Source organism: Balaenoptera acutorostrata, chromosome 6 (assembly GCF_949987535.1).
Source record: "Balaenoptera acutorostrata chromosome 6, mBalAcu1.1, whole genome shotgun sequence".
Classification (NCBI taxonomy): Eukaryota; Metazoa; Chordata; class Mammalia; order Artiodactyla; family Balaenopteridae; genus Balaenoptera; species Balaenoptera acutorostrata.
Window position 1 is genome coordinate 67982530 of NC_080069.1, and position 21627 is coordinate 68004156.

The 21627-nt window shown below is 43.0% G+C and overlaps 2 pseudogenes; one reads left to right on the forward strand and one right to left on the reverse strand.

The window, feature by feature from the left end:
- Positions 1-5145: 5145 nt before the first annotated feature.
- On the forward strand, positions 5146-6175 carry LOC130708438 (ubiquitin-conjugating enzyme E2 D2-like; annotated as a pseudogene).
- Positions 6176-13443: 7268 nt separating this feature from the next.
- On the reverse strand, positions 13444-14605 carry LOC102997268 (cell division control protein 42 homolog; annotated as a pseudogene).
- Between the last annotated feature and the right edge of the window lie 7022 nt (positions 14606-21627).

A 21627-nucleotide genomic window follows, 5' to 3' on the forward strand; every position in this document is an offset into this window, starting at 1 on the left:
AGAGAACACATCAATTACTGATATCAGAAATGAAAGAGGGGATTATTGCTACATAGTGTAAGTTGGTACACTATTTCCAGCATCTCACAAAGTATAAAAGGCAGTATGGAGATGAAAGAACATGAGCTTTGGAGTTTCCAGACATGGGTACAAATCCTGGTGCTTTTACTAACCAGCTGTGATAGAAAGCCAATTTCTTCACCTTTTAGGTCTTAATTTTTTTATATGTAAAATGAGGTTTGTAATATTTTAACTCAAAGACCAAAAGATAAGATTTAAATTAGATTAAAGTAGGTTAAGAGCCTGGCACAGAGATTGTGCCCAACAAATGATACTCTCCTACTCACCCTCTCCTGTCAGGAATGCCATTTACCAATAATAAGGATAAACAAGGGGAATATGTTTCTTTGCTTTTATTACCAATTATATAAATTCATTATTAGTTTTTATATTTAAAGGTTTCCAATACCACCTTACTATGCTGAGCAAAAGCTCTATTTTGCATATCAATCTATTTATATCTATTTAGCATTTATCTATCTCTCTACCTCTCTATATATTTATGGTTAAAACTAAATGGGAAATCAAATTTAATGCTACTTTTGATCATTTTGTTTGACAATTAAAATTTTGAAACCTAGTGTCCACTGAGGGAAGCCCTAGTAGTAATCATAGCATTAATGTGTCCAGTAATATGTAATTTTACAAAGTCCACACTAGATGGCAGATTTTAGACAGTATTTTTTGGGTCACTAATTATTAGGGTTTTTCTACAATCCTGGAGCTTAGCCAGTTGATACCTCCTTCTGATTTCCTTTTTGTGAGTGACAGTTCAGTTATATTGGTAGTTGAGATATTTGGGAACCTTTTTGCCAGATAGTCAAATTAGAAGAGGCAAGTAAAAGGAATGAACAAATACCAATCACTAAAACCCAAAGAGCTAGATCCACTTTTACAATATTTATTACTTTCAGGGTTTTTTTGGCCACGTTCCACGGCTTGTGGGATCTTAGTTCCCAGACCAGGGATGGAACCCATGCCCCCTGCAGTGGAAGCACAGAGTCCTAACCATTGGACCACCAGGGAATTCCCACTATTCATTACTTTTCAAAGAAAAACAAGTTACATGCTATATTTTAGTACTACAATTTGGGAGAGAAGGGTACATGACAGGTAAATATTAGTTGGAAATCTTTCTGAATCATTTTGATGACTTCAATAAATTTTTTAATGCAACAGTCTGTTATTTTATCTCTTCATTTTTTCTTTCCTCTCTTTTATTTTAATCATGTTTTAACAAGTCTTTAACAAGAACATACTGTGTACAAAGAACTCTGTGTAAATGGGGGGTGAGGGAGTTGGATGTAGGGAAGCGGGGACTGGATCTTGCATTCTAAGCAATCCTCTCTCCTTAAGGACACTGTAGTCTTACAGGGAAAATAAGACAACTACAAAAATACCACAGTACAGGAGCTTCCCTGGTGGCACAGTGGTTAAGAATCCGCCTGCCAATGCAGGGGACACGGGTTCAAGCCCTGGTCCAGGAAGATCCCACATGCCGCGGAGCAACTACTGAGCCTGCGCTCTAGAGCCCGTGAGCCACAACTACTGAGCCCGCATGCTGCAACTAATGAAGCCCACGTGTCTAGAGCCCGTGCTCCACAACAAGAGAAGCCACCACAATGAGAAGCCCACGCACCGCAACAAAGAGTAGCCCCCGCTTGCCACAACTAGAGAAAGCCCGCACGCAGCAACGAAGACCCAACGCAGCCAAAAATAAAAAATAAATTAATTAAATAAATTAAAAAAAAAAAACCACAGTACAGGTAGAAAGTGAGACATGCCCATGAAGTGAAGTTTTACCAGATGTAAAGGAAAGGATTATATCATTCTGGGATAAGTAGTGAAAAGGGATGAAAATGACATATATTGAGGGCGAATTATATGGCAGGTACTGAGCTAGATGGTTAACATGCATAATTTTTTTTGGCAGCATTCCTGGCATGTGGGATATTAGTTCCCCCACCAGGGATTGAGTCTGTGCCACGCCCCCTGCAGTGGAAGCGCATAGTCTTAACCACTTGACCTCCAGGGAAGTCCCAACATGCATGATTTAATTTCATATCACTTTTACCCTGTTCGACGTTAAAAAAAGAAAAAAAAATCCCCATTTTTCAGGAGAGGTAACTGAGTCTTGAGGAGAATAAGTAACCAAGGCAAGTTTCCAGTTAGGAAGCAGCAAAATCTAGGGTTGAACCCTGGTCTGTTTGCCTCTAAAGATAGCAGGTGGGAGAGGTAGTATCTGTTACTATTTTTATTTTTGAAAGTGATTTATTGCAGTTTTAAGAAATAGAAACTTTATGTATGTGCACTGTAGGATAGAAGAATTGTAAGAGATTGAAAGGAAGGAAACAGACATTCAGTACAGCATCAACACAGATGTAGAGGCTGGAGGGTGAGAAATTGTGGGCACTCAAGCTGACTGGAATGGGCTGCCTGTAGGCTGATCTTAAGTTCTCAGACCTAAAAAATATTTTTAAAAGAGAGGAAAGAAAGACATTTAAATCTGCACAGGGAGATTTAAAACCTGTGTCAACACATCTGCAGGAGATTATTTCTAGGATTTCTCCATTTGACCTTGGTGTCCTGCTTCTACTGAGCTTCTGTTCTGGGTTTCCCTGCTGCCTCTACATTATGATATGTCCACTCAGAGGTGAATGTACCAGCTCCTCAGAATACTGGTACTAATGCCTACCATTTATTTTCAACACATAGTTTTTGAGCCCCTACTATAAGCCTGCCCTAGGTCATAACTGCCAACATAAATCAAATGGAGGCCCTGCCTCATAATTATGTCTAACTTGGGCCTCCCTCAAATTCCCTCTCAAATTATAAGCTCCTCTGAGGTTCATTTGTAATTTCCTGTAGTAGAGCAGAGTGGTTAAGGGAATGACTTGACGTCAGACAGACCTGAGTTCAAGTCCCAGTTCTACTCACTGTGAATTGTGGAAATGTGATCACACAGAGCTTCTGTAAGCCTCGGTTTCCTTCTCTATAAGTTGGAGATAATGATAATATAAGTATACATGGGAAACATAGATTGGTTGCTACATCTACTTTTTTTTGACAAGGAAAAACTATTTAAATTATGCACTCAATTCAATTGGTGTATTTCAAAAAGTGCAATATTTTTCTTCATTATCAATAAAAGGAGTTAGAAGTTAACTTCAAAGAAATAAGGAAATGACAAATTACCTGAAAAGTCACAGTCACATATGCATTCACTGCATCCTATAGAAGAGGGGCAAGTTAGGTTCACCCACTTTCATGAGTTCCATCAAATACCAGACCTATTCATGGGTGGAAGAGAAAAGGCAAATTTTTTAAGGAAGTATGTTATTAAATGAGGTATTTGCAATTCCTAAGAGTACCAGGTGCGGAGTATCTTTTCTAAACTAGATCTAGGAAGTACAGTGTGGACTCAATCTGTCCTCCTCCCCTCCAAAGGCTGTTCACTTATTAATGAATTAAAAAACAAGCAAACAACAACAAAAAACAAGATTAAAAAACAACAACAACAACAATTTCACACATACCACCAAAACAGAAAAATAAAACACTAAGAGGTCCCAGATTACTCTCCAGACAGGAACCAGTGGTTCTAGGCTCAACAGTTCAAGCCTAGAATTCATCTGTTACAAAGTCATCATGAGCATGCCTTACTTCCAAACACAAAAATTTTTGTAACAATAAAAACAAAAACTAGTCCTGATCACTTTTCTAACATACTCAAATTTAACTAGTATTTAAACTGAGTTGGGAGAAGAAAGAAATCCATACTTACGGGCCAAGGGTGGGTGCAGAGCATTTGTCCTTGCCCTCATGCAAGGCTGAGACATTCAGCTGCTGAAGAAATAATTAGTCCTTTTTAGTCAGGCAGTTTCTTATTTCCATAGACAGCAATAGCAAGATCCTGCAAAGGTGCCAGCTCCCTGTGTCCTTTGCCCCACAAGACAGCACTAAAGCAAAAGGGGTCAGATAACAAGGCAACATGGGTGATAAGGCGCTCTGGTTCTGAGGAACCAGTTTTATTTATTTATTTATTAATATTTATTTATTTATTTGGCCGTGCTGGATCTTCGTTGCAGCATGTGGGATCTTTTGAGTTGCGACAAGCGAACTCTTAGTTGTGGCATGTGGGATCTAGTTCCCTGACCAGGGATCGAACCCGGGCCCCCTGCACTGGGAGCATGGAGTCTTAGCCACTGGACCACCAGGGAAGTCCCAGGAACCAGTTTTATACTAAGCAGTTTGAGTATTTCCTGCTAAGCAATTTTATAGCATGCAGCTGTACCCTAAAGTGTGGGAAAGAGAGGAGTTTCAAGGCAGAAGCCCTTATATCTTATCAGAGCCTGGGAGGCAGTAAGAAATTGTCTCATAACAGCCTCGAGGAAAGATAAAAAGGAGGGTGAGAAATGGCCTTGTAGCAGCTCCTCCCAAGCCTCCCACTCTCTCATGTTCTGAGAGGATTATGGGGCATTTCACCAAGACTTAGATCTCCTGAGGCGAAGCCTTGTCTACGTGGCCTATATGGATATTTGCAAGGACACCTGCACAGAGCAGTTTCCCTACAACTTCACTCCCTAACCGTTCACATCACCAGCCAAGAACTCTCTTTAGAAACATGGGCCACCCCATCAGATTTCCTAATTATACAAATCCTTTTAATTTGTCCCAGGCAACAGAGATACAACAATCGATTTAACTTAGAGCAGTTGCTATAGTCTGTAAACAGGCCTGTGAATAGGTAAAAGGAAATCGGATCGGGTTCGAGAAAGTTGATCTTGTTCTACTGTCTGGCGTGGCACCTGTGAACTCCTGCAGTCAGCAGCTGCTGGGAAGCTTCTGAGAGCTCTTGGATTAAGATTCCCTATCGGCCAGTGGTCAAGTTGGAGGTGGCAGTCTGCCTTAAAAACTAGCCAGGCCGCCCGCCCGCGCGTCCCTCGGTCCCCCTGCAGCAAGCAGTCCCTCCGACCATCCGACCCAGAGTCGCCGGCCGAGCCCGAGGCCTGGGCTCTTGCTCCCTGGCGGAGGGATCCGCGGCGGCGGCTGAGGAGGCGGCGCTGAGCCTGGAAGGAAGCGGCAGCTGCCGCGGGGGCGGCTCGAGCGGCAGCGCATAAAGGGGCCGCCGCCGGGTGATGCGGCGACCCCTGCGGCAGGCTCAGGAGCCGAGTGGGCCACGGCCCCAAGTCCGTTCCGCCGGACCCGCGCTCCGGAACTCCCCATCTTCTCCGGCCGACCCGCGATCACCGAGGCGGCCTCGCGCCCCCTGGCCCCTTCCCCGTCCCTGCCCTGCCCCTGTTTCCGCCCCGGAGGCCGCCTCCACCCGCCTCCCGCGATGGCTCTGAAGAGAATCCACAAGGAATTGAACGACCTGGCGCGGGACCCCCCAGCACAGTGTTCAGCAGGTCCCGTTGGAGATGATATGTTTCATGGGCAAGCTACAATAATGGGGCCAAATGACAGTCCCTATCAGGGTGGAGTATTTTTCTTGACATTCATTTCCCAGCAGATTACCCCTTCAAACCACCTAAGGTTGCATTTACAACAAGACTTTATCATCCAAATATTAACAGTAATGGCAGCATTTGTCTTGATATTCTACAGTCACAGTGGTTTCCAGCACTATTTCAAGAGTACTTTTGTCCATCTGTTCTGTGTTGTGTGATCCCAATCCAGATGATCCTTTAGTGCCTGAGATTGCTCGGATCTGCAAAACAGATAGAGAAAAGTACAACAGAATAGCTCGGGAATGGACTCAGAAGTATGCGATGTCATTAAAGAAATTATTGGATAACCTCTACAAATAAAGATAGGGGAACTCTGAAAGTCCTTTTGATTTCCATTTGACTGCTTTCTATGAGCCCAGGCCTCATCTTCCCCTGTGCACGTTTACCTGATACAGCAGTGCGGCGTGTTGTACATACTTGGAACAACAAACTAGAAACACTGTACTTCTGTACCAACATTGCCTCCTAGCAGAGAAGTGTGTGTGTGACAAGCCAGTTCTCCAGGCATAACCTAGGTGTGAGACTAAAAGCTTTCCTTATTGACTTAAATTTGGATAACGGCAGAGTGAGGGGTGGTGGGTATGGTGTGTGCTTGGATGGGGAAGGAAAGCTCCACTGACCTGTAGGAGATTGTTTTTTAAGTGAAATCCCATTAAACTCAAAACAATTATGAAAAGCAAGGCGAAGAACATGAAGCTGTTTCTGTATTCATTTTATTCCGAAGGACTTAATGTCTTAGGTGAAAGTTATAACCAATCAGATTAAACTCTACCTACATCCTGTATTTTAAGGTCTAAGTTTAACTGGTCAACATTTAAATGGATTGGAGCTATTAGTAAGTAAAGTGTGATGGGCTTTGTTTCCAACTCTTTTACATCTCCCCACCCTTCAACCTTCGTCCTTCAGCCCCTCTTTCTCTCTTCCATATTCTTTGGTTTGTATGTGGTTTCTCAGTTAATACATAGATAATAGCTCTTATTTTTCTTATGTTTTTAACTGCTTAGATCTATCTGGATGTAAGGGTGAAAATTCATTCGATGGAAATACTTGTGTATATTTAAAGACCCAATTTCTCCTCTGGAGCTTGTATGTTCAAGAATGATTAATCTGTGTAATAAACTGATTACTACAGTCATTACATTAAAAAAAAAAAAAAACTAGCCAGATGCTCTGCAGATCAGAGCTGAAAGAGATGAATGGACCCTCCCCAGTCCCATCCCTCCCCAGCAGTTAAGGTTGTCCTGTGCTAGCTACCACACCCAAGTGCTTGGCATCAGTCCCCACAGCAATCATGTCACCCTTTTGCCAGTTGTCCCCATGTCTTATTCACACCATACGCCCAGACTTTTCCTTGGTGGCTCAGTAGTTTCTTCCTTGTACCACCTAGAACATCTACAGTCCTCTGATATGTGGGCAACACTAGAAGCACTTTAGAGTTGTCATCTCACATCCATGATCATTATCATCATTATCCATAACCGCCCAAATCTAGCAAGCTTAGCTGGGCAGCAAAAGGACATCGAGTTAGAATCTCCCACCTCCTGGCTCTTCTTTGATACACACAAATTCCAGTATCCCAGTATCCCAGAAGGTAGACTTGGGAGGAAAAGAATGAATGAGTTAATTACACAGTCCACATACCAAGACCAGCCAGGTCCAGTGCCCCAGACTATGTGTCCCCAAGTTCCTTTTGCTCCTTGACTGCGTAGTTGGCAGTTTGGGTATGTGTGCCAGGCTTCCTTTGTCTCAGGTGCTGGAATCACTGGAGCTTATTTTTAGGCCCGGTTCTGACTTGTAGATGGATTGCTGCCCTGTGCAATAGTATATTCAGGTGGCTATGGTCCTTACCTGGGAAGCTCAGGTCAAATCAGCTTGTTTCCACTGATGTTCATCCTCCAAGAGTCCTTTTCCATAGGCATTCACATGGGTCACAAACAGAGGGCATGGGTCTTGTGCAATCTTATGCCCCGTTTGGCCCCTCTGAGCTAAGACTTGATCATCCAACTTTCCTGCTGCCAAGTACCAGACTACACTGCTAGCCCATTGCCCAATGCCATGAGTCAATGAAAATGCAACAAGGCATATTTTGGGAGGCATTTTTAGAGCAAACACCACAACTTAAACTATGCTCAATGAGCAGAGTTCCCTTTTCCATGCATAGTTTTACAGTTTTCTTTAAAGCTGCACAGCTGTACCATTCCAGTACATTCCTGTATAGGGGGCCCCAAGGCCACACCCCAGGTTCAGTGATTCACGAGGAGGACTGACAAAATTCAGCACATAGTTGTACTCACAGCTATGATTTATTACAGTGAAAGGATACAAAACAAAGTCAGCAAACGAAAAAGGCATATGGTGGAAAGCCTAGAGAAAACCAGGCACAAGCTTCCAAGAGTCCTCTCCCAGTAGAGTCACACAGGACAGCTTAATTCCCCCATCAACAAGTTGTGCCAACACATGTGAAATGTTACCTCCTGGGGAAGCTCATTAGAGACAGTGCCCAAGGCTTTCATTGGGAGCTGGTCACGTAGGCACCTTCTGCCTAACACATACCAAAATTCCAGATTCCCAGGAGGAAAGCAGCTTTTAGCATAAACCACACTGGTTGTACAAACAGTTTAAGTACACTGAACCACTCTTATCAGTTCTGTGAATGGTGGGAACCCTCCCCAAAACACATCCTAGACACCAGGCCAACCTTGTAAGCAGTACTTTCCAAGGATAAGCAGGCTCTTGGCTCTTGGCCAAGGCATCTTTACAGCGAAAGTATTATCAGTAGGACCTCCTGCAGCAGGATGAGAGCGGCCTGCAGTACTGATCTCAGTTATGCCCTTTCAGGGTCCTTTACTTAGCCAATTAAAACAAGTCCCACTAACTATACAGATCTATCTGAAAAAGCCAGATGACTTCATCCTTAAGCTTCTGATTAACTTTTTTTTTTTTTTAACCTAGCCCAAGGCATCAATTCAGGCACAGCCAGTAAGTTGAAGCTGACCTGAAAGCTTTCCAGGGCTGAGGTAGTATGATAGTCGGGGCACACAGACAAGTACAGTCCCAGAGATCGCAAGTGGTAACCATAGAAACAAAGAGTTCACAAATGTTGGGGCATGCCAAGCAGGACATACATTAGTCAGGCAGCACAGGTTATCAGGGCCCCATGTGGCCTTGTACTGTCAAACCTCCCACTCTGGGTTCTCAGTCCAGTCCAAATTATGCAGTTCAGTCCTTGATTTCAGAGGGACTCCCTGAGGCAAGTCAGTTCCAAACAGTTTTACCTGTCTATAACATCAGTTCAACAGCTTCACAAGTGTGGACAACATCTATAGGTGTTCTGCAGGAAAGTGCTGGCACTGGGGTCACCCCCTGCCATCTCAGTGCTGGTAAGGTGTGAGCCTAGCCTCAGCAACCAGTTTAATTCAGAGAACTCGCAGCTTGAAAAGGCATATAGTTTTTCCTTTAGGAAGAGGGCAAGGCTTCCAGGAACAGTTCTAAAAAACAAAGATCATTAATGCCCTTCCCCCCCTGCCTCCCCATCCCCAGGTGCTGGGGTTTTACTTTTTCCTGCATCATTACAAAATCAGTTGTGTCCTGTTCAGCAATGGCAACAACATTTTTTCAATTATCCCCTACTCTCATGTAGGCCATTCACCTGGAAAAGTTGTATGCAAAAGGCATAAAAGCATTTTCACAGAAAAACATTTTTGTATAATTTAACTAGAAAGACACATCATATTCGAAATGGGTCAGAATGAAATCTTAAATTTTTAAAGATAATTATAATGGGCTTAATAACCTGCCATCCATTTTGTCCTAATCATTTATCCAGGGAACAGCCTAGAAAAGATCAGTCCCTTTCTGGGGACAGCTGCATTTAATAATCAAACTGCCTTACTAAGGTGTGTATACCAGGAAAAAGGTGAGGGAAGTAGAGTCAGGCTATCAGACCGCCATTGCAAACTGCAACTAATTTAGAAAGCTGAATACAAGTCAACAGCAGTGAGACGACCCTGAAACGGGGTCCAGAGTCTGACCTGTTAGTAGCGGGTGGAGGTGTCACACTCCCTAGCTTTTGCAGGAATCCTATTAGGAATGCATTCAGTCTCTGTATCAGAAATATAGAGCTGATCAGCAGCTCAATTTCACACGGCCCCATCAGAAATAAGCCCTTTTCTGTGGGCATTTGTGACCCAGATGGTCCAGCCAGCATCCATGATGTTTCCACAATTTAGCCCACAGAGAAGTGTCCTAAATGTGTAACTATTCCAGAATCTGAGTTTTATTTTTTGAGCAGAACTTCGTCAGCTTTTAGTTTGGCACAGCTAGTGCTGAGGCTGAAATAGCCCAGACCAGGTTTCAGCTTAGAGTCAGGTCTAGGCAATTAAGCGTCAGGATTCCAAAAAAGCCAGCAGCTTTTCTTTAGCAGCATATTCAAAGCCCAGATACTACAAGGCCAGAGAGCCATGTTCCAAGTCCCACTGACAAGTGAGGCTTTATGACACCCTTTTTATCTTGTCAGCCTTAGAGTCCAAAAAGACCCACCCAAAAATATGCACATCAGGCTGGAAAATCATCAGGCTTTATGGATCAGACATCTGATTTTACAAAAGCTCATTAGCAACTCAAATCTGCTTTGTAAAACTCCAAAAGTGTATTTCTATCTGGAGAGTGCCTCTCTTTTCACGTTGTTTCATTTTTTTCCAGAAGTTACAATAGGCAAAAAGTATAACAAATATCATCAGTTACAGAGACTGACTTTGTTTTCAACACTCAAAAAAAAAAAAAAAAATTTCAATCCACCCACCAATGGCAAAAAGCAAGTATTTATTTGTGTGTCCCACTAACACTTTTTCTTTGCAACTTTCCCTGCCTGGGATGATCCCTGTAGCATTTATGAAATTATAAGCATATAATATTTTCCATCAATTTTTATCCTACATCCAGATGCAAAAACCGCAAAGCACAAAGCTATTTCAACACAGCGCACCCCCCTCAACCTTTAAATGGAAATTTACTCAACCCTTTACCAGTAAATTTAACATTTCCAGGATTAACATTAGAGCTACCAAGGAAGACTCTCAGCTGGAATTGGGGGCAGGAGAGGGAGGATAGGGCTACTGTACCAGTGATGGTAACTAGGCTGAAGAAATGGCTGCAGTGCTTTTTTCCCTTTTCCCCCTCTGGTTTGCTTTGCTCTAGCCGTGGGAACTGACCTAACATTTTTTTCCTTCAACTTGGAAAAAAAAGCAATACAAACTTTTAATATTTCTGGGTCATCCAAACTCACCTTTGGGAATTTGGGGGCCCTTTCTCCTCCCACATGAAGGAGAGAACAAAATACAAAAAGGCATCACCTTTTCCCCCTCACTTTAGCACATTTTAGCACATGCTGCACTTTTGCCCCTCACTTCAGCCAGCACAGCCAGAAACAGCCAGGAGATCCAGCAAGCCAACTCTCCTGGAGTTGGATCTATCATTTTCAAATTCCACAGGTAACTTCCACCTCTCAGAAAATACTGCTGTTTCATCCCGTGAATGACTCAATAGCCAGCATAGTTAGTACTAAAGATGTGTTATCCCTCACTCCTTCACCTTTACCTTCCTCAAGCTGTTTTTGCCATATTTCAGTGAGTCAGAGTTGGGCTAGCAAATCCCATTTCTGACACCAACTGAGGTAGGGGTCCTCAAGACCACCCTCCCCCAAGGTCTGATGATTTACTAGGAGGACAATGTTCAGCATATAGTTGTGCTCACAGCTAAGATTTATTACTGTGAAATGATACAAAACAAGACAGCAGATAGAAAAGGCACATGGAGCAAGCACATTAGAGCCCAAGGCTTTATTGGGGGACTGGTCATGTAGGCACTTTCTGCCTAACATATACCAAAATTCCAGACTCCCAGGAGGAAAGCAGGTATCCAGCATAATCCACACTGGTTGTACAAACATTTTAGGTACAATGAGCCACTCATATCAGTTCTGTGGATGATGGGAACCCTCCCCAAATCACATCTCAGACACCAGCAAAAGGCCAACCTTGTAAGCAGAACTTCCTAAGGATAAGCAGGCTCAGATCTGCTATGTTAACTCTTTCCTACACAACCCCATTGACCTTTAACTTAGCTGGCATATCCATGAGGCTTAGGCATCCTTAGGAGCTGTAGTGTACCCAGGCCCCCAAGAAGCCTAAGGTGATAGCATAGATCCTGCATCTGAGATAGCCACATCTTCCTAGTAATAATGTAGCTGTGAGATTCCATTAATGCCCAGTGTGGCAGGTTGAATAACAGCCCCCAGAGATTTCCAGGTTCTAATCCTTGTGACCTATGAGTGTTAATTTATGTGGTAAAAGGGATTTTGCAGATGTGATCAAGTTAGGGATCTTGAGATGGGGATTATCCGTTTGGGCCCTAAATGTAATCACAAGTGTCCTTAACAGAAAGAGGCCAGAGGGAGATTTGACTATAGAAGAGGTAGTAGGAGATGTAACGATGGAAGCAAGAGGCTGAAATGATGTGAGGAAGAGGTCATGAGCCAAGACCCTCCAGAAACTGGAAAACGCAAGGAAACTTATTCTTCCTTAGAACCTCTAGAAGGAGGGCAGCAGTGCCAACACCTTTATTTCAGTCTACTGAAACCCATTTTGGACTTCTAGCTTTCAGAACTGTAAGACAATTTTGTGTTGCTTTAAGCCACTAAGTTTGTGGTACTTTGTTACAGCAGCAATAGAAAAGTAATACACCAAGTCTTACTTCTTTCCTGGATATACCATTTCCATTTCATAATGCATGCTTGCTGGGCAATACCCACTTTGTTGGCATTTTTATTTTTGACCCACTCCAGAATGGGCAGGTCAGAGAATAACATCATGTGCTATTGCTTAGTTAGCTTCTCAGGGTCCACCAGCACTCAATAACAGGCCAATAATTACCCCTCAAATGGAGTACACCAGGCAGTGCTGTTAGGAAAATGCTGTGTCCAAAACCCTAGTGGGCACCACTGCCTAGTGCCACAGAAGCAGTCTACTGCAAGCACTGTCAAGCACTGATATTTGAAGCTCAAAAGGCTCATTAGAACTAGCCAGTCGAAATAGGAGGGCAGTCTGTATAGCCTGCTAGATAGTTTCCTTATGTGTCCTCTTACTACCACTTCCTTAGTCAGTATAGTTATCTGCTCATCCCCTCTCCTCCCTTCACCTGGCATCCTGTCCTGCTCTACTGGTATCTCATAACTGGGCTGAAAGATCCAGGTGGGCTCCTAGTTGTATACTCATCCCAGTAGCACTGTTTAATTTGTGGCATTTCCCCACTGGGAACATTCCTAATAATCAAGAGAAGTATTATACATACGCAACACATCTGTTCCCACAATACATCCAGAGGTATCAGTTACAACCACTTGGGTGTGTGAACTTTTCACTGAATAGAAGATAATACAGACAAGTTTCAAGGGCCACAATGGTATGGCCTCTTTTACCATAGATAAGGTCAACTTTTGGCAGGAGTTACACGTCTGACAGGACATGGTTTTTTCTATGACTGCTGGAGGACTTCAGTGTGGTAAATTCACCTTCATTGTCCCCAAACTTTTTTTTTTTTTGGCAAGAAGCCCTATATTGTCAGTGTTTACTAGTCACACCTGCTGGCAAGCATCTGCTAACATTGCAATAATGCCATCAAGACAGAAACTTTTGATTTGTCAACCAATAGACACTATTTACACAGGAAACACTTTGGACATCAAAAAACTTTTCTCTAACACTTTATAAGCATTCATAGCACAAAAAAGTAACGTATCATTTAAATTATACATTTTTACAATGGTACATTAAATTGGCTCAGAGCCTTAATTTTTAATTTGATTTAAACATTGCTTTTAGTCTGATGACGACACCAATGGTGCAGAGTTCTGGAGATATGTTCCAAGCAGCACTCACCTGCAGCTTTTCTTCAGTTCCAGAGTCTCCGAGGCAGTCAATAGTGTTTTGTCAAACTCATCCTTTAGGTTTTTCTGTGAGAATGCAGAACACTGCATGTATTCGACAGCCTTCAAGTCACAGAACAGCATTTCAGCAGTCTGCGGAGCAAGAGGTTTCTGTGTTCTTGGCAAGCTTCTCGATAATAGAGGGTATCACATTTCTGAGATCAATTTTGGTTCCAACAAACAAGGAGTCTTCAAACAATGGTGAATTATCTCAGGTACCCACTTTTCTTTCACATTTCCAAATAAGGGCCGAAGACCACTGAAAAAGACTAGAAATATATGTTTGTGGATAGCTGAGGGGTTGTTCTGTCAAATCTTTCTTGTCCTGCAGGATCAAAAAGTCCATAAGTGTATGGCTCTCACCAGTTACTGACTGCATAGTTGTCAGAAACCATGGAACGTATTCAGACATTAACTTATTGTTGTATAGCATATCAAGACACATCTTACCAACAACACCATCACTCACAACACAAATTGCATTGCTGAAATATTTTTTACTCCACTGGAAATATTCCAAATATAATTTTGAACTCAGCTTCTTCAACTGATTTGAAGGACCTACCTGTTTTTCTGTTTTTTGGTTTTTGGGTTTTTTTGAGGCAAGGAATACGACTTTTTTTCGGAAAGCCAGCAGACTGAGAAGATGGCAGACTAGTGTCTCCGATAAACCATCTTATCTGGGTCTAGATGCCAGTTGCTTTTATAGAATCAGAGAGGGAGAGGAGGTGAGGAAGTAAAGTAAAAGGGCCATCAGTCTTGCAAAACATCTCCTGGAATGACCAGCCTCAGTAAGAGGATGTGTTAGTTTCTTTTTTCTTGCAGCCATTCACAGATGGGCAGGGTTTCCTGAGGCAGGCCATTATGTATGATTATAACAAAAGCAACGAAAACAAAGGTTAAAGTCAAAGAAACAGATCCAGTGTGGAGTCCGATTTAGCTCTTCCCTGTTACAATTCCCCACTGTCAATGTCCATTCCACAATCTTGTGGAAAAAGGGGTGACAATGTTCTAACTGCTCCGTCAGATGGATCTTTCTGAGAGTGTCCGCCATCGGCGTCAGTGTTCCAAATGTTGAGATTTGTCTTCTGTTCCACTTTGGAAGTGTCTACTTTACACCTGTAGACTTAAAAATATTCACAACCTAAAAGTTGAGCGTTATCAGGAATTTTGAGGGCTTCAAGCCCAGGAGGCCGCATCTCAAGTTAAGGAATTTAGTGTTTTTCTATGTATGGGAAGATGCAAGAGTCTGGGCTCACTGAAATCATTTCTTTGATATGCACCACAGCTATCTGGAGCCTGTATCCTGTATTTTCACATCCTGAGTGTCCTCAGGGCTCACCACAGGGAGTGGCTGCAGTCTGATGGCTGCTAGATGGCAGGTATTCTTCACCTTCCTGAATTTCCTCAGGGTTTATTAGCTCACGTTGGATGGCTGCAGTTGCAGATGACTGATCCTCTCCTCCTGGTCAGGAATCTAACCAATATTTGGGAGACATTTCACGATCAAATTTTGTCCCACGGTGCTGGAAGGCTCATCCCAGGTCAGGCAAAGATTCTTGATATGCCACTCCAGGTGCTATTTTTTGGATTAGGCCCTATTGATAATTAAAGATTCTCTGGATCCTCTAATTATGATCCAGGAGACATTTTCCTTTGCTGCTTCTTCCCATACCTAGATCATATTATTACAATTATTGTATGTTATAAAAGTGATCTATTTCCTTAAGATGTTTAGCCACAGGAGTTTTGTTGGAGGCCTGGTTACACACTGGGTACTGCAAGAGGCAACAATTTTATAAAACAGGATATAAGTAATGCACCTAGTAACATTGACATAGTGCAGCAGGGAGACACAAAGCACAAACAATTTGGAAATAAAGAACAAATTAAAACAATGATTGACATAAATATCAAATCCACAGGAGAGCCAGCTGGAGACAACAAATTCTGGCAGGATCAGGTAGAGAGAAAAAGATAAATGTTTCGTCTTTGTTTACAAAGGCATACTTTATCAACTTGTTGTAGGTCATCGCATAAGAAAGAAGGTTTTTCTGAAAAACAAAGATTAAAGCCAGTATATTTCTCAAAGTCATAAAGTTACAAATCATATTTACCACTTTATTCAGTCTCATGTAATTAATTCCCATTCATCTGGATGAAATAATCAGGTTTCTCAATAGTTTTGTCATATGTTACCCAGTCCAGTGATATTATCTAAAGGCTATCAGAAACATAGATTTCTTTAAAAGTTCCTTTTTATCAGTCTTCTTGAAAACCTTCATTTTGTAAAAGCATCAGGACAAAACTTAAAATAGCATGGTTAAAGATTTGAGTACAATGTAATTAGCAGGAAACTTGGATATAACATTTTAGAATAACTAGTGTTATGATTGATAACATATCAGGACATATCAGATGTTAAGGATTCCATATAAATTTTGGAATATCTATATAAATGACACTTATCCATACACCATAACCTAAGGTTCATCTCCAATCACTTGACAATGTTTTTGAAGTAATTTAACATACCAAATAAAATTAGTTTGACATCTCTCTCTGAGATGTCTCAGAGACGTTCTTTCGAAGTATCTCAGAGTCAGGTGGAGACTAAAAAGCTTTATTCCGATTTTGATATTTAGGAAGTTTGTTAAAAATATCAAAAAGGTTTTTTTTTTATTTTTGAATTTTATTTATTTTTTATACAGCAGGTTCTTATTAGTCATCCATTTTATACACATCAGTGTATACATGTCAATCCCAATCTCCCAATTCATCACACCCCCACCCCCACCCCCTGCCGCTTTCCCCCCTTGGTGTCCATACGTTTGTTCTCTACATCTGTGTCTCTATTTCTGCCCAGCAAACCAGTTCACCTGTACATTTTTCTAGGTTCCACATGTATGCGTTAATATATTTGTTTTTCTCTTTCTGACTTCCTTCACTCTGAATGACAGGCTCTAGATCCATCCACGTCTCTACAAATGACCCAATTTCATTCCTTTTTATGGCTGAGTAATATTCCGTTGTATATATGTACCACATCTTCTTTATCCATTTGTCTTGTCAATGGGCATTTAGGTTGCTTCCATGACCTGGCTATTGTAAATAGTGCTGCAATGAACATTGGGGTGCATGTGTCTTTTTTTTTTATAATTTTTAAAAATTTATTTTTATTTATTTTTGGCTGCATTGGGTCTTCGTTGCCACGCGTGGGCTTTCTCTAGTTGTGGCGAGCAGGGGCTACTCTTCGTTGTGGTGCGCAGTCTTCTCATTGGGGTGGCTTCTCTTGTTGTGGAGCACGGGCTCTAGGCACATGAGCTTCAGTAGTTGTGGCATGTGGCCTCAGTAGTTGTGGCTTATGGGCTCTAGAGCGCAGGCTCAGTAGTTGTGGCACACAGGCTCAGCTGCTCCGAGGCATGTGGGATCCCCCAGACCAGGGCTCGAACCCATGTCCCCTGCATTGGTAGGCGGATTCTTAACCACTCCACCACCAGCGAAGCCCCGTGCATGTGTCTTTTTGAATTATGGTTTTCTCTGGGTATATGCCCAGTAGTGGGATTGCTGGATTATATGGCAATTCTATTTTTAGTTTTTTAAGGAGACTCCATACTGTTCTCCATAGTGGCTGTATCAACTTACATTCCCACCAACAGTGCAAGAGGGTTCCCTTTTCTCCACACCCTCTCCAGCATTTGTTGTTTGTACATTTTCTGATGATACCCATTCTAACTGGTGTGAGGTGATACCTCATTGTAGTTTTCATTTGCATTTCTCTAATAATTAGTGATGTTGAGCAGCTTTTCATGTGCTTCTTGGCCATCTGTATGTCTTCTTTGGAGAAAATTCTATTTAGGTCTTCTGCCCTTTTTTGGATTGGGTTGTTTGTTTTTTTAATATTGAGCTGCATAAGCTGTTTATATACTTTGGAGATTAATCCTCTGTCCATTGATTTGTTTGCAAATATTTTCTCCCATTCTGAGGGTTGTCTTTTTGTCTTGATTGTAGTTTCCTTTGCTTTGCAAAAGCTTTTAAGTTTCATTAGGACCTACCTGTTTTTATTAGCCTGAAGGGTGCCTAGTAAAAAAGAAAGTGGAAGGGGGTTTAAGCCTTAATTGAGGAGGTGAGCCAAACTGACCAGATGATGGTGGTGGGTAAAACCACATACAGGAAGCACTGCAGAAAAAGTCTTAGACAGCAGGAAGGGCAAAGTTCAGCTGGCAGCTCACTCCACCAGACTGACAGTCACAACAGGAATGAAGGACATTGGTGGAAACTGCCCTACTGGCCCCTGCCTTCCCAAGCTCCAAAAGTGAGCACCTCGTGATGCCTCCAGAAGCTGTCGTGAAGAAGCAGTGTTCAGAAGCAGTCCGGAGGCCCTCACCTATGCCTCCACTCTGCACCCCCATCCCAACAGCAATGTTCTGGGCGAACAGGTCAGCACCCCATCTAAAAAGGTGAGTGGGCCATTGTATAGGCAATGAAGGTGTCAAACGCCAGACTGCTGTCAGTTACAGAAACATTCCCCTGGAACTCAGCATTCTCCATGTGTCACGTTACTTTTTGGAGGTACACGAAAGGTGCATAAAGGCGAATCACCTGACGATCAACGGCTGTAGTGAGCGCCTTACCCCACACACTTGGCGCCGCGTGAGCCTCCATGGCCTAGAGGGGTTACGTTACATTCTTCTGTCCAATTCCGTCCTCCGTGCTTCACCTGAACAAGGACCCCCTTTGCCTAATTTCCTGCCCCCTGAGGCCCGGAAAGCCCTGGCCAGGTGAGATGAACAGAAGGGAGGAACGGGCCTAAACGGAGCTGCCGGAAGCGCCTCACACTGGGCTGAATCAGACGCGTCCGCGTGGCGACCTGGACCTATGGGAGTCCCCAGAGCGGTGACATCAGAAGCGCGACGTCAGAGACCGCACGGCGGGCAGTGCCGCGGTGTCTAACCGGGACTCGGGGAGTCCTACCGCGTCCTTTATGCGAGGAGATTCTCTTCATTAACTCCACAATAGTATACATACAAATATGTTAAAGAACCAGTTCAGGGGGCTTCCCTGGTGGCGCAGTGGTTAAGAATCCGCCTGCCAATGCAGGGGACACGGGTTCGAGCCCTGACCCGGGAAGATCCCACATGCCGCGGAGCAACTAAGCCCGTGCACCACAACTACTGAGCCTGCACTCTAGAGCTCGTGGGCCACAACTACTGAAGCCTGCGCGCCTAGAGCCCGTGCTCTGCAACAAGAGAAGCCACTGCAGTGAGAAGCCCGTGCACAGCAACAAAGACCCAACGCAGCCAAAAATAAAAATAAATTAATTAATTAAAAAAAAAAACCCAGGGCTTCCCTGGTGGCGCAGTGGTTGGGAATCTGCCTGCCAATGCAGGGGTCACGGGTTCGAGCCCTGGTCTGGGAAGATCCCACATGCCGCGGAGCGACTAGGCCCGTGAGCCACAGTTACTGAGCCTGCGCGTCTGGAGCCTGTGCTCCGCAGCAACAAGAGAGGCCGCGATAGTGAGACGCCCGCACACCGCGATGAAGAGTGGCCCCCACTTGCCGCAACTAGAGAAAGCCCTCGCACAGAAACGAAGACCCAACACAGCCATAAATAAATAAAAAACAAACAAACAAAAAAAAAAACAGTTCATTCAACTTTTAAACGCCTTCGAGCGTCACTGTTGAAATTCAACACATCATGATTCTTTTCATTATTTTCAGAAAAATAGAATTCTTTGACACTCTTTAACTGGTTTGGTAAAAATCTCTGCCTGTAAGGAAACTCTTTCCAGCCCAATTTACCATTTGCTCCCATATACTTGGAATATGATTTATTGAGGGTAATATTAGAACATTTTCAATGTAATTATGCCAAGGCAGACTAAACACCTAGCTGGGAAAATTCTTTGACTTTTAGTTCCAGGATCTTCCTGGTGTTTTTTTTTTTTTTTTAAATATTTATTTATTTATTTATTTATGGCTGTGTTGGGTCTTCGTTTCTGTGCGAGGGCTTTCTCTAGTTGTGGCAAGCGGGGGCCACTCTTCATCGCGGTGCGCGGGCCTCTCACTATCGCCGGCTCTCTCGTTGCGGAGCACAGGCTCCAGATGCGCAGGCTCAGTAATTGTGGCTCACGGGCCTAGTTGCTCCGCGGCACGTGGGATCCTCCCAGACCAGGGCTCGAACCCGTGTCCCCTGCACTGGCAGGCGGATTCTCAACCACTGCGCCACCAGGGAAGCCCCCTTCCTGGTGTTTTTCAACTATACTCCAAAACCTATTTTTCTCCCAGTTTTACTGAGATATAATTAACATGCAACATTGTATTTTAATTATATCTTGTATTTAGTTTAAGGTGTACAACATAACAATAACATAATTATTATGTACAACATAATAATTTGATATATATACATATATAGTGAAATTATTACCTCACCTATTTTTATGTTATCGTATTTTTGCCACGATTGTTCTCAGTAGTCCTACAGCATGCAAAATATGCTTGTTCATTTCTGTGAGTTTCCAGGAGAAAATGCTCAGAAATAACTGCTACATTGTAGACATTCAGAAGAGTATTTTGTATAAACCAAAATTAATTAATGAGGTAAAGTGCTAAGAATAATATCTTAAATAAATGCACTTATTTGGGCTGATGAAAGTTCTATGAAGCTCAAGTTTTTTGGTTTATTTCATGTTCATGTGACTAGTTTCTTAGATAGGCAAAGAAAAGTCCAATAAAAAATCTGCAGAGCTCTATCTGAGCATGATCCAAATTATCCCCTAAAAACTGCTGCCACTTTGATTTTAAATTTCCTTGTGTTCTTTGCGATTTTTGGGTGATGATATATCAAGCTGTATACTTAACGGAACCCAACAATTCTTAGTGGGGAAATTTATACAAAAATTACCCATGAGTGAATGAGTCTGTTTGGTGAATGATGTAAACTTTTGAAATGCACACTTTTTAATATAAGAATGAAAGAGCCTTTGTTTTTTGCTTGTATTTTTGGCCGCGCCACAGGGCTTGCAAGATCTTAGTTCCCCAACCAGGGACTGAACCCGGGCCCTTGGCAGTGAAACTGCAGAGTCCTAACCACCAGACCACCAGGGAACTCCCAGCCTTTGTTTTAAGGTATAATTTAATAATAGTGTTGTTAACCATTCTTTAATTTAATGTTGTTACCATTCTTTTTTTTTTTTTTTAAATTTATTTTTTGCTGTGTTGAGTCTTCGTTTCTGTGCGAGGGCTTTCTCTAGTTGCGGCAAGCGGGGGCCACTCTTCATCGCGGTGCGCGGGCCTCTCACTGTCGCAGCCTCTCTTGTTGCAGAGCACAAGCTCCAGACGCGCAGGCTCAGTAGCTGTGGCTTACGGGCCTGGTTGCTCCGCAGCATGTGGGATCTTCCCAGACCAGGGCTCGAACCCGTGTCCCCTGCATTAGCAGGCAGATTCTCAACCACTGCACCACCAGGGAAGCCCTACCATTCTTGTATGATGGCTCTTCAAGTATCTAGATGAAGCAATTCTTTCTAAACCAATCACCTACAACAGGTGATTGGGTATCCATCTTTCCGCTACAAGACATCTCTATTTAGTCCGCACTTTTAGTCACCTGCTCTTTATTCCTTCCCAGTACTTCTCAGCTCAATATTTGTGCTTACTGTCACTTTATCATAATAGGTCTCCATTCCCCACAAGTCTTGGAACACCCACCTCTCTCGCTGTCTGGAATGCCCACTTCATGGGGATCTCATTGACTTTCTTCCCTTTCTGCCAACTTTTGCTTGTCATTCATTCCCATCTCACTGCAACATACCAACTAATATCTGTTTTCCCAAACCCCACTCATAGACTACATCTTGAAAATGACTCCATTCTCCGAGGTGTGGAAGAAAGAAGGCCCAACTGACCTCCCTCTCAAGGCAGACAGTTGTTGGTAGATGCCAGCTGGAAACTCAGCTGGGGCTGCTGGCCAGAAGCCTCAGTTCTCCTCCATATGGGTTTATTTGGGATTCCACACAGCAGCCGCTTAAGTCCAAGGAAGAGCATTCAACGAAGACAGGCTTTGAGGTAGTCTTC